We start from the raw sequence: 8,048 nt of genomic DNA on the forward strand, positions 1-8,048 counted from the left end.
ACATCCAGGAAGGCTCATATGATAATTTCTAGGCCCTCAAAGACAACCTCTTATCACATGCTTTTTTATTTGCTTTTCACAACAGGGGAGAGCTAGTTCATGTGAGACAAATAGATAACATTGTGATCACGCCCATGGCTTGTGGCAGACACTGCACTAATTGGCTAAAATTAGTCAATTGATAATAAATAAAAAGTCAAGTGATCAGGGGGCTGTCAGAAGATCCTTAGATACAAGTTAATCACAGAGGTAAAACGTATATTAATATAACAGTGTTGGTTATGCAAATCTGGGGAATGGGCAATAATGGGATTATCTATCTTTTTAAACAACAACAATTCTGGTGTTGACTGTCCCTTTAATCTAAAGTAAGACTTTTAAATGACTAAGGTGTAGCCTGTCTCTTTTAAAGTGATGGCAAATTGTAAGATTATTCAGCATTATTGTAGCAAACGGTGGGTAACCTGTTTTTTCTGTCTTTCCACAGAGATCCGGGTAGCTAGCCAGAGACCAATGCATGCACTATTGAATATTGTTGTTCCACGCATGCGCAATTTGTCTTCAGCCGACGTCATCCTCCATTGCTTTCACATGACCGGAATTGCAACCTAAGCCACAGAAGCAACAGAGAAGAGCTAGCAAAAGAAAGAAGAAAGAGCAAATGAATGTATTTGCGCATGCGATGGTTGATGCGCAAAGACCTCATCAATATGCAAATTTTGAGAGCTGCGATTGGGCAACATTTAATCTATTTTCTAGTACACACGACCATTTTATGGGCGGTCGTGTGTGATGTAAAATGAGAAAAAATATTACATGTTTTTATATAGATAACTGCTTTGTTTACAAGTATAAATAAGTATAATCTGCAGAACATTATATACTGTTTGAAAATCTATCGGCTAGATTACGAGTTTTGCGTTATGAGTGAAAAAGCCTCATAACACTGCTTTTTCACTACTGCTGCTATTACGAGTCTTGTAAGTATAGCTGTACCGCACACTTTTTTGGCCGTCACGCAACGTAACTACCGCACTTTTTAAAAACTAAATTTATGCATACCTGATAAATTACTTTCTTTTACAATATGACAAGTCCACGGATTTCATCCTTACTTGTGGGATATTAACCTCCTGCTAACAGGAAGTGGCAAAGAGCACCACAGCAGAGCTGTATATATAGCCCCTTCCCCTCCACACTTAGTCATTCGGCCGAAGGTATAGGAAGAGAAAAGGAAAGGCTAAAAAGGTGCAGAGGTGACTGAAGTTTTCAAAAAATAAAATAAACCTGTCTTAAAATAACAGGGAGGGCCGTGGACTCGTCATATCGTAAAAGAAAGTAATTTATCAGGTAAGCATAAATTTAGTTTTCTTTTACAAAGATATGACGAGTCCACGGATTTCATCCTTACTTGTGGGAAACCAATACCAAAGCAATAGGACACGGATGAAAGGGAGGGACAAGACAGGAACCTAAACGGAAGGCACCACTGCTTGAAGAACCTTTCTCCCAAAGATAGCCTCTGAAGAAGCAAAAGTATCAAATTTGGAAAATTTGGAAAAAGTGTGAAGGGACGACCAAGTCGCAGCCTTATAAATCTGTTCCACAGATGCATAGTTTTTAAAAGCCCATGTGGAAGCCACAGCCCTAGTAGAATGAGCCGTAATTCTTTCAGGAGGCTGCTGTCCAGCAGTCTCATATGCCAGGTGGATGATACTTCTCAGCCAAAAAGAAAGAGAGGTATCCGTAGCTTACTGCTTAAGGTCAAAAGTCAGAGTAGGCCCAAACAACACCGCATGGAAATGCAGTTTTGCACTAAAGTAAAAATACACACACAATATAACCCTCAAGCATAAAACCAATAAGTTTTAAGTGCCAAAAATAAAAAACATTAAACATTGTTTTTATATTGTCTCCCATGTCACATAATGCCCAAATATCAACTAATGATAAATATAAAATAGGGACTCCAGTAACACCCCTCTTATTAAAATAGGTTTTACTGCTTACCCCATTCCCATACAGGGAAATAATGCCAGCCAGTTCTGATACACCAAGTCTCCTCAGAAAAAAAGGCTGCACATACCTTAATGCTGCTTGTAGCATGAAACCGGTCTCCACCCTGAAGATGTCTCATGGTTACCTTCAGAAGTCTTGTGGGAACCAGCGTGGATCTTAGTTACAAATGCTAAGATCATCAAACCTCAGGGCAGAAATCTTCTTCCATATCCCCCTGAGGAAAATAGTATGCACCGGTACCATTTAAAATAAAAAACTTCTTGATTGAAGAAACTAAAACTAACACCTCACTTTACCATGTCTTCCTAGTATAACACAGGCAAAGAGAATGACTGGGGGTGGAGGGGAAGGGGAGGGGCTATATATACAGCTCTGCTGTGGTGCTCTTTGCCACTTCCTGTTAGCAGGAGGTTAATATCCCACAAGTAAGGATGAAATCCGTGGACTCATCATATCTTTGTAAAAGAATAGTCCTTTTTCAATGGGACTTCCACAGCGCCGGTATTACGAGTTTGCCTGTCCGGCCAAAAAGTGAGCGGTACAGCCCATAACTACAAGATCTGTACCGTAAACTGAAAGTCAGTAGTTATGGGTTTTACGTTACAAAGCTGTAGCATAAAATTCATAACTAAAGTGTTACAAAGTACACTTACACCCATAAACTACCTATTAACCCCTAAACCGAGGCCCTCCCGCATCACAAACACTAAAATAAAATTATTAACCCCTAATCTGCCGCTCCGGACATCGCCGCCACTATAATAAACATATTAACCCCTAAACCGCCACACTCCCGCATCGTAAACACTAGTTAAATATTAACCCCTAATCTGCTGCCGCCACTATACTAAAGTTATTACCCCTAAACCTAGGGGTTCTATGTATTCTAGAGACTTCTCTTCAGCATATGGAACTACAACTGCTAAGCATTATAGCAGAGACGACGCCAAGCAGAAAACCAATTGCGTGTCCTATGAAGGGAGAAGGAACAACAAGTACTGGTGATTATTGGCTAGTTAGGAACACGGACATTCATAACCCTACAATCAAAGATACGCCCTGTTTAATGGAAGAGTCCTTACAGAAACGGGACCTAAGATCACTAGAAATGTGTCTTCAGATCCCCGGTGTGTTTCATGTTCCGCCATTTGACTGCCACAGCGGTTTTATGCCGGTGGTGATGCTAGAATTACCGAAAGACCTTCTGCAGGACACTTCGCGCACCCTGGAGAGGGATCCATACATACTTGAAAACGCTTGCAATAGCAAGATAGCCCTATTCCCTTGTCTCAGATTCTATAACGGAGCAAACATATTTCACAGGGGACTCAGAGTTTCAGAACATTACTACCGCAGGCCAACTAGATCTCTCTTGTCAACACCAGTGACTAATTTAACGGACCCCAAAGAGAAGCATATTACAACTGAGAGACCCAGTCTACTAAGGTGTGGAGTGGGCTAAAAGATAAAAGCTTGGTGAGGAGCTACTTAGCTCTGATCAGAGACATAAGTTAAAGAGCCCAATATTCAGTTAACACGAGATAAGTTATATGTTTATGTGTTTTACCCTCTCATGTTTAAACTGCTCGTTTTTCTACCATGTAGGTCTAAGTTACAAGTTTATGCAATTTGCACTGAGAAAACGTTAATTGTAATTATACTGTGTTTGTTTACTATCTAAAAGAACTAGGCTATGTTTTATTTTAGCCCAGGGACTTGCTTTTACAGTATATCCCATAGAAGTGATTTTGTAGATGTTGCTGCTATTATTATGCATAATGTCAATTATACTAGATTATAGGAAGGTGTTTTCTGTTTTATATTTACTTGCAGGTCTTTTGTACATGCTGTTAAGACCTACTAGAGTATATTATGCCTACAGTTTGGTCCTTTTCTAGAGGTATAAACATATACCAGTTCCATTGTCTAACTTTGTATTATATGCAGATCTTCTAATGAGTATATATAGAGGCCAAATGCTATTTATAAATATATCAGTGGAGCTGGAGCTACTCAACTATGGTAATTGTTATGCCATCCAATCTTATTTGATGATTGTATGTAGGTATGATGTGTTTTCTTCAGCATATTTTATTTTAAGATTACTTGATATTACAGGATAGCCCTAACCGCATATAACTAGTACAAGTACAGTAGCTACTCTATTTCACTTGGCATAACCTACCAAAGCTGGTTAGCGCTATAAATTATATGCTGGCTATCCTGCAAATGCCTCTACTAATTCTAAACTAATATACATAATAGTACATTTTGATGTTTAAGTTATATAGATTAGGATGCTTCTCAGTGTATTTTACCCCTATATTGAAGATAATGAACAAAGGAGACTATTGCTCCGAGTTATGGTGTCAGCAATAAGCAGAAATTATCTATATATGTATTTCACAGCATATCTATATACGATTGCAGCTAGGAGCTATTTTTATATTTAGACTTACAAGATGTTCCTATAGCTTGATTAATATTACCTGTTCTGTGTTGCTTATACAATCTTATAGCTAAAGGTCAGGTTCAGTTGAAAATTACCTTCCAGTGTCAAATAGCAGCAGTTCTGATGTCATTGGCTTTGATGGACTTTTTAAATCATTTTATATCCATATCCTATCCTTTATGCAGGTAGTTTAAAAGAGGTACACCAAGTTTCTATTCCTGGCTAAGTTTGAGTACACTTTAATAAGCCTGTTATGTTACATAACCTACGTATACTTTAGATAAGTAGCCTTTTCTTAGTATATTACTGGCATCTGACAAGGTCTTTTGTTTCTCTATTTGAGTAATTAGAGGCTAGGTGCTTATGCTTATGATACTAGCTTATCTGATATCGTATATAGATGGAATTCTGGATAGTTATTACTCTAGTTATTAGTCCAGTTAGAAATCATGTATAACCTTGACCTACTCCTAAATCATTACATGTCTATAGACTGTGCAAAGCCATTGGTAGGATTGTAGGTTCACCTTCCAGGCAGTATATAAATACAGGGTTAAGCTATCACAAAGACAGAACCTGTTAGATAGATAGTGTCACATACTGGATACGGTGGCTGTTTGGTGTGAGATAGATAGGATGTTCTCCAATAATATTTTTTATAAACATATGCCTCTACCTTTATGGGGAATAGTTGAGTAGTATACTGTCGTGCTGTCAGTGGCCGAGAGAGCAGGATGTATGTGAGCTAAAAATTAATAGTTGGACCTCCAAAAGATAAAGAGCACTGTTATTACTATTATATTTGCACAGGACTCCGATCTCACTTTATGATTTAGATATGTAAGGTCCGCCTCAAACATTACCCGAGTATAGAAGACTAAGGCATGGAAGGTTAAAGATCTCTCCCCTCATCCTTTCCCACTCTCGAAAGAGAGTTGGTCATATCCCATATCCCTTTTCCGGCTCCGTCCAGTGGTGACAGTAAACCCTGAGGGGAGATATCACAGTTAGCCCTGTATCATTTCTTCACCAGCCCAGCATTAAAGCATTAAAATATTATCTTTCTCTTTGTACCCCTAACCTTAACCTCCTGGGTCTGTGCCGACTTTGTCACCTCATCTCACCTTTCCCCTTCCTTTTGCTCCCCCCATACTCCCATTGGCTTATTAGTTAAGCATAAGAAATTGCATCTTATAGAAACTCTATTTTATTGTCTCTATATCCCCCCTAAATCCTCCCCATGACAAAGGTACCATTTTAAGGGCGCAAAGATGACCCTAACTTATTATATGAGGGTGAAGATTTATGAGTGGCTCTATTATGTGTTAAAGGGGAAACTTGATCATATTTGAAAATTAGATAAATAAGAGGTTTGATTTTAATATGGTATGCTATTTACTTAAAAGTGTTATTAACTGTTGTTATGTCTTACTGAGATTTTATACTAATTTTCCAAGTAAGGTCTTACTTTTAATATATGTTGCAGCTTTAATATATTAGAGAGACCTGTATAAAATTGCCAGCATTGAATTTGTAAGTAATATAACTGAGTGTCAGGGTGCCAGGAATCAGACTTAGATGAGAAGTGCAAAAATAATCACACTTTTATTCATAGCAAAAAATAATAAAAAGTCCACAAATCAAATAACAAGCCAGGAGTCAAAACCAGAGCTCGTAGTCAGACGAGCTGAGTCAGGTGCCAAAGCGAATAGTCAGATGAGCCGGAATCAGGAACAAGGAAAACAGCAGAGTCAGGAACAAGCCAGGGATCAGGAACCAGGAAGGACGTCAGGCAGCCAGGTATTACACAGGAACTCTCACAAACAGGTCTGAGACAACGCAAAGGCAAAGCATACTGAACAGAGGCCCTTTAAATAACAAGTAATGACATCACAATTCTGAGACTGTATCCTGTCTCACATGGATGATGCACACTAGTCTGGCCATAAAACTAAGTGTAGGAAATGAGCAGCATCCCCTACAATCCACCATATCAGGAAGAGAGGTGAGTAAAATGGCTGCCAGCAGCACATGGCAAACAACAGGGAAAAAACCCTGACAGTACCCTCCCCTCAACGACCCCTCCCCCGCGGGAGGACAAAAGGCTTATTGGGGAAATGGGCATGGAAGGCACGGAGGAGGGCGAGAGCATGAAAATCAGAGGAGGGAACCCATGAACGCTTCTCTGGACCGTAGCCCCTCCAGTGAACCAATACCATACTCTTCATGGTTGTCAACAAAGATAGGACGGGGACGAGGCAACACAGTGGTAAACCGATTACAAACCAATAGTTTCAAGAGGGAGACATGAAAAACATTGGAGATGCGCATAGCAGGAGGAAGGTCAAGATCATAGGCCACAAGATTAACCCGTCGGAGTATTCAAAAAGGACCAACATAACGGGGAGCCAATTTATTGGAAGGCACACGAAGGTTCAAGTTGCGGTAGGACAGCCAAACTCTCTCACCAACCTGGTAGGAAGGCGCGGGCAGACGCCTACGATCAGCCATGGAACTTTTGGCGCTGCATAGAACGATGAAGGCAATCCTGAATCTGCACCCACGTGGAACGGAGTTGCCGGAGATGCTCCTCCAAAGCCGGAATACCCTGAGACATGAATGAATCGGGCAACAAGGATGGTTGAAACCCATAATTAGCCATGAACGGGGATAACTTGGAGGAAGCATTAATAGCACTATTACAAGCAAACTCTGCCCAAGGTAACAGTTCAGACCAACTATTGTGGTGATCTGAGACATAGCAACGGAGGAACTGTTCCAGAGCTTGATTAGACCGTTCCACAGCCCCATTGGATTGAGGGTGATATGCCGAGGAGAAGGAAAGCTGGATCCCCATTTGAGATCAAAAGGAATGCCAAAATCTGGAGACAAACTGGGTAACCCATGTAAACGGAAGATTTTCCGGGCAAAAATCAAAGCAAGCTCTTAAGCAGTAGGCAGCTTCATCAAGGATATGCAATGTGACATTTTAGAAAAACGGTCAACCACCATAAGGATAATAGTATAGCCATTGGAAACAGGGAGCTCGACAATGAAGTCCATGGAAAGATGTGTCCAAGGACGCTCACCATTAGCAATAGCTTGAAGAAGACCCACAGGAAGAGGTTGAGGAGTCTTATTCTGTGCACAAACTGAGCAGGAGGCAACATATGCAGCAATATCAGAACGAAGACCTGGCCACCAGAATTGTCGAGTGACAGACCAAATCATTTGGCTCTTGCCTGGGTGACCTGCGGCTTTAGGATAGTGGTAAGTGTGAAAAAGTTTAGTTTGAATATTCTCAGGAACAAAACACTTACCACTAGGTTTCTCAGGAGGTGCACTGGTTTGTGCAGCCAGGATCTCCTCCCCCAAGGGAGAAGTCAAATTAGTACGTATGGTAGCCAAAATATGGTCAGTAATTCCCTGTCGACAATTTCATAATTGCACTCTGCTGGAGACAATTTCTTAGAGAAGAAACCACACGGATACAAAGAACCGTCAGGCATAGGACATTTAGACAAGAGGGCACCTACTCCAGTCTCAGACGCATCCACCTCAAGAACGAAAGGCAGGA

Source organism: Bombina bombina, chromosome 1 (assembly GCF_027579735.1).
Source record: "Bombina bombina isolate aBomBom1 chromosome 1, aBomBom1.pri, whole genome shotgun sequence".
Lineage (NCBI taxonomy): Eukaryota > Metazoa > Chordata > Amphibia > Anura > Bombinatoridae > Bombina > Bombina bombina.